This window comes from Thermobia domestica, chromosome 4 (genome assembly GCF_964235325.1).
Source record: "Thermobia domestica chromosome 4, izTheDome1.hap1.1, whole genome shotgun sequence".
NCBI classification, from domain to species: domain Eukaryota; kingdom Metazoa; phylum Arthropoda; class Insecta; order Zygentoma; family Lepismatidae; genus Thermobia; species Thermobia domestica.
The window spans coordinates 310,619,137-310,635,088 of NC_137457.1; the positions used below are offsets into that span (position 1 = coordinate 310,619,137).

General features: G+C 35.2%; 1 protein-coding gene across 3 annotated transcripts in view; it reads left to right on the forward strand.

Annotated features, from left to right (window-relative positions):
* The window catches only part of LOC145684305 (uncharacterized), a 62,281-nt gene that overhangs the window by 33,204 nt on the left and 13,125 nt on the right, over positions 1 to 15,952 (forward strand). The window contains exon 1 of one of the 3 annotated variants that reach the window (XM_081756483.1): positions 1,856 to 1,968. The exons of the other annotated variants lie outside the window; for them this stretch is intronic. The gene's annotated coding sequence lies outside the window, so the exon portion shown is untranslated. Of the gene's footprint in view, positions 1 to 1,855; positions 1,969 to 15,952 lie in introns of those variants that run through there. 3 annotated transcript variants of the gene reach the window in all.

Below are 15,952 nucleotides of genomic sequence, written 5' to 3' on the forward strand. Positions count from 1 at the left end.
GACCACATGCAGGGGAAAACGAAGGAAAAGGACGGGTGCATTTGCTTTGACGGCATTTCAGCGACAACCCCATCTGTTGCCAAAATAAGGAAACACTTTGCACTGCGATATCTTCGATTTGTCAAGGTCACTTGACTCCCGCCGGCTCTTAAGAACAGGGACTGAACTACGTTATCACTCGATTGACCTTGAGGGCAAATCGGCAAAGGGTAGCTATAAACGAAAGTTCAGCATGCATTTCTGTGGAGTTGTGTTCAGCATCACGGTTCTCTGCCAGCAACGTTTTTTCTTAGGAGTAATATTTTACAAACCTAACCTTTCGATAGAGCGCGATCGTAGAGAACCAAAGGCAAGGAATTCTTGCTCTTGTTAAGGTCGGGTACTATCATATCATATGCAATAAAAAGATCACGTCTCCTTGAAGTGATACTTTATCGAAAATAACTCGTTTTCCTTTATATATTCGAAGTTTTAAGGGTTTCAAAAGGAGGAAACGTTACTGACAAACAAGGACGCATTTAGGAGTGGGTTCAGGGTGTCCGGACACCCTCTGAAATCCCAACTTTTCTGAAAATTTAGCCTAATTTGGGGGGCTATTTTTAAAAATTTAATTATAATTTATTTTAATGTTGAAATCGGATCCCCCAAATAGCGTTGGATAGTTCCCGAAATAAATTCCTGCATACGTGCTTGCTTACAAATGTATTTTTAACATATCCGTTAAAAAATAAAGTAACATAAATTAGGAATAAAAAGCTTCAACACAGGCTAAATTTTGTCCACTGGCAATATTGTTAGAAGGAATATTAATAGCAAAAATTCCTAGTCAATGCTAAACTTTGGAACTTCACCCTGAACAGCAAGTATATTTTCGAAATACACTCAGCCCTAGCCACAAGGCTTTGTAAGCGAGTTACGTTTGGCAATATAGCACGGAAACAAATGAATGAAGAATTGCATTCTAACCTGTTCATACTACTAGTACTACTACTACTACTTTACTACTACTACTTCTGCTATGGATCTCTATAGTACAAGAGCAAACTTACTTTAATGAAAGAAGTTTGATGAATTTTTTTAAAAAAAATAATTGTTAAATCACTTTTTGAATATTATTTTTAATCTTATTTTAACGAAAGAAGTGTTATAAAAATTCTTTAAAATAAGAAAATAACTCTCCTTAGGCAGAGTTTCAACCCACACCAAAATCAATTTTTCTTACTAGCATGTTGCTCTGACTCACTCGGCTACGAGAGCCAACAGCGTCTGGCGCTTACTTTGTGCTATATTTAGGTCATGACTCGTGATGTCACCAACAGGATCACGATATAGACGTCATTATTTTTCATACATTGCAGATGCCACCCAGATTTCATCATTATCTACTAGAACTGAAATTGTCATTTGGAACCAAAACTTTAATATGAAGTCAAAAATTACACTATTGCATCAATTTGAACTGATTAGGTTCCGGTTCACTCCACTATTATTTTTAGTTTAGTTAAGTGGTAATTTGTGACAGCTTCAGATCATCAAAAGAATCTTTCACTTCCCGCCCCCCAGGAGTCCCTGCTGGATCCGCCACTAGAAGCATTAGACATTTTTACTATTCTTTTTGTCACCCTTAGTTGTGTAGGGGCTCCCTGGAACAAATGAAGAAGCGGTAATATTACAATCAATGGGTGCTATACATTAGGTATTTCTTTAGTTACCTACCCCTAACTGCACAGGGCCATCTTCGGTACAATAAAAAATGAAACTTGATATTCCAATCATGACGGGGGAGTGAATGCTATAAATATATTTCTTATTCATTTTGTCTTCCCTGCTTATCATAAATTACTTTCTGTTGGGAGGGTACTGAAATGAGAGGTGCAAAATAAAACGTCGTGCCGCCTCACACATGGTTGCTTAAATTATTACTAAAGAAAGCATTTTAAGCTAAGGTGTCTAAGGTTACTACATTAGGTAAGGATGGCATATTCAGGAATGTTATTATTATTATTATATTATGAATGTCTTTGAAGTCCCGAAATTGTGTAAGACGAACCATGGTATGTAGAGGTTAAGATGAGTGGTCATGCGGGAGGAAAAACCAAGATTTTTCTCTATCTGACTCTCTAACGTAAAGATTATGTGCTGAAGGTAAGAAGCATCATCATTCTACAATAGGTTGCTTTTACGTAGAATATCAGCTACTTCAGTTCTCCTCCTTCGGGCTACTTACCTCATGTGGTAAATTCAACACTATTTCAATTCAAAACAAAAAAAAATTGTAAAACTTTTCCCTAATTAAACATCTAGGGAAAATTAAACATTTAATAAGGAAATCTGTTATCAAAACGTCCAAACAAATAGATAGAAGACTATTTAATGATAAACATTGTGAAAATTTATAAAATTCTCCAAATTAGAATTAACGTTTACCGGAAATCATTCGTTATGAACCAGCGATCATATTAGGAATAATTGTGAAACTGTTTGCAAACGAAATTGGGGACACTAATCCAAGTGCGACAACGACATTTTTTTTCTTTTTTTGGTATCATCAGGAGTTTTACACATACGTTACAATTTGATTCTTTCCCACATAAATAAAATAACAATAGTGATAAAAATGATAATTGCACTTCTACGGGGGTTCGAACCAGTTACCTGCGGCATTCAGACTTGTTGCTTTATCTAACTGATCTATTTGGTTTCTTACGTAAACTGAACCTGTTCTACGGTAAAGACAACTTTTCATTACGATCGTGCTACCAGTTCGTCCTTTCCCATAGGTAATTTCCACTATTAACTCTCGTACGTTAATACTTGGCATACATTCATATATTTGGAGTTTGCAGATATGCACGTAATAAGACATATTAAAAATGTTTCGTTAAAAATTTCATTTGTAGATTGTAATATTTGTAGATTTAATCCACATTTCTCTCAATGATACAGATGTCGCTGCTTCGTGTTTAGCTACAGAATTTCCTCGCGTTCTTGAAAATTTCCCACTTTAGCAGAGTTGATAATTTTTGTAATTTCGGTCGATTTAATGTTTTTGCTTCTAATTTATTTATTTTAAGCTAATATCTAACACAAGTATTAAAAACGGGTTTGTTATTAACGTTTCCTGCTGGGGAAACCTTCCGAAATTTCGAACATGTAAAGAAAACGTGGATATTTTCCAAAAACTTCAAAATAAAGAGACGCGTCATTTATTTTGCTCATAGTAGTACATCACGTTATGTAACTCACAGCCAACTGTGAATATCGACACAAACTGGGGGAGGTACTGCTCGAGTTCCTATATTTCTTGCGCTCGGAGCGACTTGTCACTGAGAATTTTCTTCCGACCACTTTTCATCTTCGCCGATGTGCTTTTTTGGTGAGTGTTGTAAGATATCATCACATTGAACAGTATATATCATAACACACCCAACATACTTACCACATTTATCATGCTCGCATTACATAGAAAATAACCGATCCCCAATTTTCCTTTGGCCAGTGGTCGAAGTGAGATGGTATGCGGTGGTATGCCATTCCGCCTGTTTATTCAGAGATGAAGGTATATCGCCTCTTTTTTTCTGTGATCAGAATATACCGTCATGTTAAAGTAAATGCTAAACACCTTTAATAAATCCATTTTTATACACACTAATTGAAGAATACCTTTGCACATTTATCTTTTTTCTACCCTTTCTTTCTAGAATGAGACGTATTCAAAGAAGTTCATCTAGTTTATTTTTTGGTGTGCCATATTGAATTGTTTGTTTCGTATGTGTGTATGTGCGTCTTGTTAATTCATATAAATGTCGTGTTTTGGAATGAGCGGATTTAGCGTTGTCTGCTGTCAAGGTAATTCTTCCACAGGTTTGGAATACCACGGCTCATAGCGAGTCACTTTTTAAACTAAAAGTTTCTTTCTTTCAAATTGGTCACTAAAAGTTACTTTTTTTTTTCAAATTTGTCACTATCAAGTTACTGTTGGGGGGGAGGTAAAATGACTTTTACGTGTGTTTTATGGTTTGCATTGGCAGTTTCCTTAGAAAAATGTAAAAAAAAATGGAAAAAGGCAGAAACTTCTTACTTATTACTCTTTTGAAAACTTCAGTTTTTGCTGCCACATGTGAAACAGTCAGCTTTATTCTCACTTCAGCTTTTATTCTTTCTAAAGCACAGTGGATGGTTGGTGGATGCTTAAGGTCTAAATGTAAGGTTCAGAACCCTTCTATGTTTATTCTTTCTTCTATCATAATGGTCTTTTAGTTCTCTCTCGTAATAGTTAACGCTCCGCTCAACGTGTGTGTGTGTGTGTGTATGTGTTTGTGTGGTTCATCATGTTCGTCTTGTGTTATGCTTCTTGTATGATGTTCTTAAGACTAGATGATTAATTTGAATATTTCCTGACTTTGAGAACTCTCAATGCTAAGTTAAATATAATGTCTGGGATGAAGAAATTCGGAAATAAGTCAGAACTGGTTCCACTTACTGAGAAGCTTCTTACATCTGCTAAGTCTGCTTACCGTAACTACAAAGCATACTTAGAAAACCTAAGAAAGGAGGAAATTCAAGAAAAAAGAAGGAAAGATGAAACGAAACAACAAGAACAAAGAAAAACGGAGATGGAGAAATTGAAAAAGAAAAAAAGGGCCATGATAAGAGTTTTGTTACTTTTTGGTTACTTTTTTGGTGCTTTTGGTTTTGGGTGCTTTTGGTCACTTTTCAACTATTTACAAGAGACCAGATCACTATGAGTCCTGGAATACTCCTCAGTCGAGTAGGAATTCCGGGAGCTTTTTCGCAGGAAATTACTAATATAAAAATCTCGGTATGTGAACATTTTCGTGTATAATTATCTATAACACAACATACAGGAACTCTTTCTCAGAAACTTATTGATGAGAGATCCATGCTCCCCCTGTATCTAAAAAGAAGCCTTCCAATGATTTCCAGTCATGTAAATAGAAATGCAGTATTTTAGGCAGCATACCCTCACTGTATTTCAACTTTTAGATAGCCGGTATGTCGAGTTAAAATTGTAATCAAACGTACCACCTCTGCATTTTTCCCTTCCAACACTGAGTTTGGCTGTCTGCTTAGTTCACTGCACATTGCCATTCTACTGCTTCTTACGTAGTACAAAACTTCCGTTAACAACACTGCGCTGCGTCGTCACCTGACAGGTAGTTCCTGTAATAAAATTTTTGTCAAACGAAATGAAGCTAAATATACCAACAAATCAACATATACCTCCGCATATTTTAGGAAAACACTGATAATCCCGAACAATGCCTTAAAGTACACAGGAACATAGAAGTTTATATATAAAATACTTTAAAAAGTAAGAACAGATAACTTGAATTGTTAAAATTGCATTATAGTCAGTTGCGCTTACATTTTGGATATTTTGTTCGATCCCAGCTCCCGCCAAGTGAACTTTCTGGTTGACAAAGACTGTGCGTGCGTTTCCCCGGGGTTCTTCCGTTTCTTCCCACTTTCTCCATTCCACCATTTCATTCATTTCTCATAATCACCGTCTCCTTTAGCCTAGCCGGCATAGCGTGGGACGTTAAACTTTTATTTCAATTTTGGGGGATATTTTTTTTTAAGTTTGGCAATGAATATTAGCAACAGAAAGTAATGCCTATTTTATTTTACCAAATAGACCAACACGTTATGAAATTTACCTGATATACTATGAATGTTTCGTTTTATAGATACGTAACTTTATACACATTCTTTCTTCTAAAACGTGATTGTATTCTTTACCTGTTGTCCCCCTATAACAACTGTGAATTTTTACAAAACTGGGATGCAGAAAAATAATATGTAAAACATCTATAATGTGATGTTTCGCAGGGCGCCTTATATAAAGGACACACTGCAGTCTTCACTGGTTGTTTATCAACAATAACAGTATCTATGTATGAATTTATTGTACAGAACTGTGGTCTGCAGAAGAATAAATATAACCGCTTAACTTTGCTGTGGTTTCGCTATAGGGCCTTATGTAATGGGCACATTGTACTTTTCATGGGTTCTTTGTCAATAACTGTAGGAATTTATTATATTAAAAGAAACTTGTACCTTTATATAATGTGATGCTTCGGAGGGCGCACCGGGACATGCCTAGGTGTCCCGATTTGCCAGCCTATGCCTGGCTGAAGGTCCACGTCTCACATTGCCTTGCCACTGAAAGGAAGAACTTCAATCCAAGAAGCAACAATAATTTCCTTCAACATACATAAAGAACACTACACGAAAACTAAAGGATACAATTAGTCACTGAATATTTATTATCAAAATCATTGTTAGAATAGAACAGACAAAAAAAAACTAAATTTTGCCCCACTGAAAAACACAACGGGTTCGAGTTAACGGGGACATGAATTATAGCATACGCAGGAAGTACATCAGGATGCGAAATTATGGGGTGGATACGGAGAATACCTCCCTACTATATATTTTTCGAATAACATTCCCACCTGTAATAAGTTAGTGCTGGTGAATAAGGTGACAGTATTATCGCAAATTAATTACGTTAATCCTCTTGTAATTAACTATATTTAGTATGTAACTTTGGGAAGAACTAATTGTTTACAGATCTCAGAATACAATATCAATGTTAGTTTTTAAATCTTAGTAAGCTCGCATACTGTAACTCCTTTAGTAAATCGTCTTTAATATGCAATGTACGACAGGTCAAGTTACCAAAAAAAAAATTGTCTCCGAATGTAAAGTGAAATAGGTTACTTGAACAAATGACAGTCGAATTCATATTACAAAGAAGAATATGTTAAAAACACAATGCTCCAATTCTCTGTACATTAATTCTCTTCTTGATACCTACGAGAATGGATCTTGTGTCCCGTCAGCCCACACGCGAATGTACCATGCTGGTAAATTCACAACAGCATACTTGTGCCATTTAGAGGGGCGGGAGGGATAACTTAAATATAAATATTTTTCCTAGAATTTACCATTTCCCCTATTGCCGTAGGAGGTGGAAAGAATACCAGAATAAAGGACGTATCCTAGCATTTAGTACGTAGCTACAAAGTTGAAGCTCCACCACAATATACATATGACAAACTAAGAAATAGTATTATTATATGAAGTGTTTTTATATTGCAAAAATACATTTTTCTCACTTATTACCTATAGAGTACCTTATACGAATACTATTTTCTGGAATAGAAATATGTAGATTTAACAATTTATAGTAGTTAATTTGTTGCAAAAGAATTTTAATTGGCGCTTTCCAGTGCAACCGATAATGGCCAACATAGAGTCATATGTTTCCTTGTATAAAGATTCAAAATTTAACTTTCATAAAACTATTTTGAAGGTACACAATTGACATATTACGCTCACTCAACCTCGCGATCACATTATTTCGACCTCACACTCACATCGCCAGTTTGACTTCACGATCAGATCATTTTGACACCTCGCTCACTCGACATCACGATCACATTTTTCGACATCACGCTCACTCGAACTCACACTCACATCGTGATTAAAACATCACATTTACAACATCCATTCGACATCACGCTCACTCGACCTAACGATAACATCTTTTCGAAATCATGCTCACTTGATCTCACATTTAGCATTCTTTCGACATCACACTCACTCAATCTCACACTCAAAACATCCTTCGATATCACGCTCACTCGACGTCACACTCATAACATCCTGTCGACATCACGCTTACTCGACATCACTCACATCATCATCTTGACATCACACTCACAGCATCCATTCGACATCACATTCACTCAACCTCACGCTCACACCTTTTCGTCATCACGCTCACTCGAACTCGCAATCTCATCACCATCTCGACATCATGCTTACTGAACCTCACGCTCACAACATATTTTCGGCATTACGTTCACTCGATCTCATGCTCACTTCGTGAGGATGAGGTCGAGCGAGCATGAGTTCCGAACTCATGAGCGCCGACCTCATGAGTTTGGGCAGCTTTGGCTGGTACTAGTTTTTCTTTAAAATTATATTTGTATATGTTCATATTTGTTATTAATAATTGCCTTCTGGCATTTGTTGTAGATTTTCTTAAATAAGTGAACATGAATTAGTGGAAGTTACGTCACACTTCTGATCCTTTTTTCGACAGTGTGAATTATTCCTTACACCATTAAGTGCTCTCGAGGATGTTATGGTGTGTAAAGTACGCAGATTCTTTTGTGAACTAATTGACCGTCTCCGACGTCATATTGTCAAACCAATATCTGCAAGATTGACTCGGTGTGCTTATAGTTAACGTGTTGTTGTCTGGAATAAAAGTACTTGTACATGAAATCGAATCACGACAGGGGCAAATTTTGTTTCTTTCAAAACATACTCCTATAAGTTCACATATATTATTTTAATTGCTTTCCTGGAGTTTTCGTACATTATCTTAGGTAGTGACTATGTGTTAGGCTGGGTTACGTGAAGTCAGGTTCAGTTATGTATGTGTACACTTTCGTTTCTTTCTTTCAAAATATTTTTCTATCTGTTCACATTTATTAATAATTATTTATTTGTTGAATTTGTAGTTACTGTGGGTTATTTGCGGTTACATAAGCTTATAGGCTCGCACAACAAATAGAACAACGACAACACGTTCTTCTGAGAGCAATATACATTGATTTTTATTAGGCACAAAATACTGCGAGTGATGCTACACACCTATGAATTTTACTCACTGTCAATGCCGGTGGCACAGCTTTCTTGTAGGAAACACTATGCCAAATCGCGTACTCAGCCACTTATACTGTGTCACCAACTGTGTTAGAAATGGATTATGTATTAGTATCTCGATATTAAAAAAAAAGTTTGTTTTAAAATTTTATTGGGTTTACCTGAACACCCAAAAATCTTTTAATCTTCTTGTGTCGTTAAAGCGGGCATACCCCACTGGTTTGGTATCTGGCATAGTATCAAGGCTAATTTTTAGAAGTACATATATAAGTATCTTTGCTTTGTTCATACTGTGAATAGGAACAAAGATAATTTTTTTAGACTTTTAAACTAAGCTTGCGCATAAGTGTCGGAAGTCTTGGAGAACGATTTTGTCCATCTTTGAACAGGTATCAGAAAATATAGTTAAAAAATATCGTAAAGAAGTCTTCTGTAATTGGTTCAGCGTCCAAAGAGTAGGCTCCTTCTTTTTTATTAACTCAGTATTCCAACCTGAAGCCCTTGAAATTTGCTGTTTCCAGTTTCATCGTTTATCGCCATACAAAGAAAATGGTATTATAGTAAGTAGCTGTTCTTTGCAAACGATTCAGCGTCTTTAAGACAACATTCAAGATATTTAGAATATTCTACCGAAACGAAAGTAGCTCAAATTAGTCATTGCAGTTTTAGCCTTTATTCCCATAGAACGAAACGGTAACAAATAACGAGAAGCCATTGTTTCTAAACTATTCGGTGTCAATAGACAAAAAAAAAAAAAAAAAAAAAAAAAAAAACAATTTGCCATGACGACTTGTAGTTCCAGTGTATTATTATTGCAGCTTTCAATGCCGGTTTCAACGTTGGCGTGCCCCTGCTGTAAAATAAATACAGTTCGTTGCCAGGATTCTGATTCTCTGGACGACATACCATTACTATTTACAATAATCTATTGATACCGGAAATATTTTATTATTATTTCAGGTTTCAATATTGATTTCCGCAGGACAAAAACGGTAAAAGACTTAGGAAGCGGCACTTTGCAATCGATGAAGCATTTCGAACACATGTTACATTTTCTGCATTTAAATTTTATTCAAAACAGAAATATTTAAATTAGCCATTGAATGCTGTTTGAACTTTTATCGCAATAGAAAGGAAACAGCAAGAAATCTTTCGCCAAATGATTCAGTGTCAAAGGCACCCTGACTATTGGTAACACTCTACCAAACAAGAAGTGGTTCAAATTTAATATTTCCGGCTTTAATATTTATATCTATTGGGCAAGAACAGTAACAAATATAGAGATGAGGTTTTCCAATCGATTAGGGGATGCAAGATAAAGTTCCACATTTTCCACTAACTTCTATTCAAACCGATTGAAATTAGCCATTTCTGGTTTCAATATTAGTCACCATAGAATCAGAAAGACAACAGCTAACGACAAATGATTTTCTGTAATCAATTCAGGGTCTGAAGGGAACATATCAAAAGCCACATCATTCTACCAATATCGGAATTGGTTGAAGTTTAATACTACGGCTGGTTTCAATGCTGATTTTCATAGAGTAAGGATACTAAGAGATTTCGAGATATGGTTTCATACAATCGATTCAATTTCCCAAGAATAGATTCCTTGTTCTCCGATAACCCTCTACTCAAACCGTAAGTTTTACAAATTAGCCATTTCCGATTTCAACATTTAGCCTACAGACAGCCTACTACTTACGTTTCAGTACTGATTTCCGTATAGCGAAAATGCTAAGAAATATCGAGATGAGGTGTTTTTTGCAATTGGATCAGCTTGCCAAGAAAATGTTCCATCTTTACCATTGGAGCTCTCTTCAGGCCAGAAGTAGTTAAATGGCATTTTTAGCTTTTATCAACATAAAAGGAGAAGAGTAACTAATATGAAGGAGCTTTTTTTTACAAACGATTTAGCGTGTCAAACAACATAGCATCACTATAAACAACAATCTAGCAAAAAAGTAAATGGTTCCAGTATAATAATTATTACCAGTTTCATTACTTATTTCTATAGAGCGAAAGCGGTCAAATGTACCTAAATGCGTTATTTTTTCAAATTAATTTACTTTGCTAAGAATAAGTTCTATCTTTTATGCTAAACCTCAGTTCAAACAGGAAGTGGCTTAAGTTATTCATTCCTGTCTTCAGAAATTATTACCAGAGAACACAATGGTAAGCGCAATGCGTACAACTTCTCAATCGTACATATATTTTTCATTGCAACCCCTATCACTATATTAATAAGGAATTTGTTTATTAGTACGTCTGGTATTACATTTTCGTAGAGAATAGCTGTAATATTTCCTGAGAAGTCTTTTGCAATCGGTTCAGCATCACCAGACAGGTTCTATTTTCTCCTGTAACGATCTATTCAGATTTGAAGTGCTTCAAATTAACAATTCTTTCAACATGTATCTCCATAGATGAAAACGAATAAGGCTAAGCTAAGTATCTTTTTTGAAATGGATTCAGTGTCCAAGAAACAAGTTACCTTGCGTATCTGGCACATTCCTGGGAAGTCCTATCACTTTGTTCATGTACGCAAATATTTTTTTAACTCTTAACTTGAGTATTTTTCTATCCTACTGTAAAGAAAATGATTCGATGAGTTTTATAAATACTTTTCTATTTCCTTCTTTTCGTACGAGTGCAATACTTTGTCTGCTTCCATGCCTGTGCTAACTACCTTATAAATAAAAGCTAAATATATTAGCTCAGTGGTAAACCGTTGAGCGTAGAAGCGCAACGTCCTGACGTCGATTTCCGTTGGTATGTAATTATATCATCCTCAGCGGATGAATGACTATATTAATAAACTTTCGTCCCGTTGAATAAACTTTTATTCGTATATGTCACCAGAGTTTACTGGTTTGTAATACTCTAAAACTTAATACCAACGGTTTTCACGTTGTCAGAGAAAATTGCTTTGCATGTATAATAATATATGTGAGGGATATTCGTGGCTATAATCATGAGAATAATGTAGATATTGGAATAGGACTATCACGCAATTACACTTTTGTCTTTGAACGTATGAGTTGGCAACATTTTTTGCAATCGAGTACTCAAGAGAAACTATGTTGACAAGATTCACAAGATATAATCTCGACTGTAAACAATTCACACGAACATTACGTTGAGAAAAGCTAATTTTCACATGTACGTCACCTTCAGACACGCTGGGTAAGGTATTATTCCAACAAGTGCATGATTTTGTGTTATATAGATACGATATTATCTGGGAAAAAGGAAGACAGATGAATTTTGAAAGCAAAATTTAAGTAACTTACCAAGCGTGAGGTGAACTAATGAGATTAAAGGTCACTATAAGTATATTTACAATAGAAACATGTCAAACTTTTACTAAAATAACGATATGAAAATGTTCAAGATAGGGTTACGTCGCTTATTTCAGTAATACGTATGGAAATCGCAAAATTTGTGTTGATTCTATTAAAATGGGTGATAGTAGTCTGGGTTGGCTTGAATAAATCCAGAATGGTACCCAGTAAAGAAGTTTTATTTCTGAGGCTATGGGCCTAGTTTTCTTTAAATGCAAGGTGAAAAAGTTTCGCATATTACCGAATCTGCTCTAAACGTCAAGTGTATCTTCTTTAGTGTTTATTATATTCTGGTAAAAATACACATTGTGTATTACTATCGAAACTTCAAATTAAGTTCGGGGCTGTTCATACTTTCGTGAACGTATGCGCAACTTCTATATTTCCCTTTAGCTAGCGAAGCACACACCTGATCACGAGAGTGGTACTTTTGCAACAGTATGTACAGAAAACTTTACTTTTGAATTTCACAAATCGCTATATTAATACAACAGAAGTAATGTTATGAGTATTGTTCAAGATTTGTGCAGGTTGTTGATGTTAATTATTAGTGGAGTAAACTATTGCCAAGTTTCAGAACGCATTTCTACAAAGAAAAGGGACTTTATCTGAACTATAATTAATGTAATGTCTACTCTTTTCAGAATGCATTGGTAGGGGATGCATAAGAAGATATTTCCTAAAGCTTTATTTTAAATTTGAACACCTTTTCCAGTTTCGACGATATAGGGGTTGACTGTTCATCACAATATTAGACGTATAGGATCATATATTTCCACTCCCGCAAGTGTGTGTTCACCAAAATAATACCATGTATCAACCCCCTAAAACTACGTTGATATTCTTAATAAGGTGTATTCAGAAAGTCTTGTATGGTAAAAACTCGTTAGTGAAACAGGTAATATGAATGTGAGTTACGCAACAAGAAAATGTGATTCTTTGGCATATATTTTTCTAGAGATAGAATACTCAACATATGTAAAGGGACACATGACAAACGGGAATATTTTATTATTTGGAATGAAAATGATGAAAATACCATGTTTGCCTGATAAGGTTTCTTAAGGGATATGAAAAAAAGTTCTTCAGTTTTAGACGTGGCACATGTTAAAATATTGAAACAAGTCTATATGTATCACATCTAATCACATAGATATATTTGAAAAGGGATAGATACCGTAGTGTACACTAAAACTTAATACCTCAAAACATTCAAAGGATATTATAAACCCTAGTAGAGATTGGTACACAACATAAAATGATAAATTTCGTGCAAAATTATAAAAACTGTTATACCCTTCTTTTGTTTCTAAGTTATTATAGTAACAGCTTTTGATAGTTGTAATTTGAACCAACCCTTGTAATTACTAACTTTTATGGCACATGAGTTTATTACATGAACATTTACAATGACATCGAACTTTCTTTTTCACCTATAATATTGAGATTTTCATTCCATAGTTTAATATATGTAAAGTAATCCGCAAAGAAAAAAATTCACATACACTGAACGTTTACATTTTCATTAATAACTTACTTTTCTTAAGTATTATTGCGTCTTTGTACTTTCCTTGACAAAGGAATGTAGTAATAAATAATTATTTATGATTTTTAAGAAAAATAAAAGCGAAATACGAAAGTGTAAGCAAAAAACTTTTATTCATATGAAACGTTAGTAAGGCAAATAATTACGCGAAGAATATTCTGGGGGAAATTTAACGGAAAACGACAAAGTGCACAGGTATTAGGAACACTAATTAATACATGAAGTGAAAAGAACTTAAAACAATATTTTTTTGCGATGAATAGACAATCCACACTTCAAGTATAGTTCCAGTGTGCAAATTCAAGCAATATCTTCAGTTTAAGATACTGAAAAACACGGAAAATGGTTATTTGCAACTCCATGTGTGAACCTAAGTTTGCAGTGATGTACAGTATGCGCGTGATGTTTATTCGCGGGGTATATGTTCCATAAATATGCCGCGAATACAGAAACCGTGAATACGGAATGGTAATTTATATGGAATTATAGGGAATACGTTCCTAGGTGGCAAAATAAAACAAATACATATGTAAAAAGAATCAATTTATTGTAATTGAAGTTTTGACCATATTGATTAATTATTATCTTCAGGCTTAGGCAATGGTTTGAAAAATTTTGTATTTTTTTCTTGCTTGGCAGTTTTTAAAAGCTCCTTCAATTCAGACTGATATTCAGCAGTGCTGTTAGCAATTTGCCTCTTAAAAATAAGACTTCATTCCATAGACGAATCAATTTTCATAAAGAAATCACAAAGCTCATTTGCCATTCTTAAACATTCACTAAGATTTTTCAAATTAAATGTTACGTTTCCAGTGCTTGTTGAAGCCTCTTCTTCAATGGGCTGTGAATTTAACATTTCCTCCAGGTCGGTTTCAGTCAAATTTTCATTTTGCGATTCAAGGAATTCCTGAATGTGTTTGAACCCATCTCATCCTATTCCATTCGCAATTTCGGCTATGTTTGCAGTCAAAGTTTGAATTTGCACACATTCTTCGTCATTTTACGCAGTCAGAGCAGGCCACAGTTTTTTCCAGCATGACTTCAATGTGTGTGGCTTCAGTTCTTCCAATGATTCTTTTATGTTTACGATGCATTTTGCTATGTCAAATTTCTTCCAGTATTCCATAACATTCATATCAGGATTACATTCCATATTATCTAATACGATTTTGAGGTTCTTCTAATGTAATAGAGCTGAAAGGCCTGGATTATTCCTTGGTCCATAGGTTGAAGCAAAGCCGTCGTGTTGGGAGGTAAAAATGTCACTTTTATATTTGGATGCATAGTTTCAAGTTCGCGAGGATAACCTGGTGCATTCTCCAAAACTAGAACTGCTTTAAAGTCTAAATTCTGTTTTTTTAAATAAGTTTCAACTTCAGAAACAAAACAATTCCGGAACCAGTCACAAAAAATAGCGCTTGTAACCCACGCTTTCTTATTAGCACGCCAAAGCACTGGCAGGTTGTCCTTGTTTTGATTTTTTAAAGCCCGAGGATTTAACGATTTATAGCATCAGTGGTTTAATGACACAATCTCCAGATGCATTAGAACACAGCAGCAGTGTAACTCTATCCTTTGCTGCCTTAAATCCAGGAGCAGACTTTTCGCTTTTCGGCATTCTCTTCCCAAACAGTGCAGTTTCGTCTGCATTAAATACTTGCTCAGATTTGTATCATTCATCAGCTACTAAGTTAGCAAATTCTTCTGGATATCGTTCTGTTGCAGCAGTGTCTGCAGATGCAGCTTCTCCAACGATTTTAATGTTATGCAATGATTATCTCACCTTAAATTTATTGAACCAACCTTCCGATGCTTGAAATCCTCCATCTGTACATTCACCACTACAACTACCAACAGGTCTTTTAAAATGAGCGTAAAGACGGCTTGCTTTCTCCCGGACCATTGGACCACTCAGGGGCACTCTTTTTTGATTGCGCTCTTCGATCCATAATGATAACGCAACTTCAGTTTCTTCTATTGCTGGATCACAAACAATTTTCGCTGACAGTAAAGTTGAAGCTCCAGACGACCTTATTTTATCTTCGGATTTTTTTGTCGATCTTACAGTTGATTCGTTGACATTGAATGAGCCTGATATGGATGCAAATGACTCTCCAAGGCGTAAACGATCAAGCATTTCTATTTTCACTTTAAGCGGTAACACAGATTTTTTTCATGTGGAAACTCGTTTCTCAGTTTTTTTAGTTGACATTACTGAATAAATTAGGAAGACAGCGGTAGAGACGTGTTACTCGATCACAATTTTTGTAATGAATGGAAAGACGAAACAATAAAACACGCAAAGCAGCTCTTACCAAAGGACAGAACGTCTAATAATGTAGCGGCATTTAAAAAT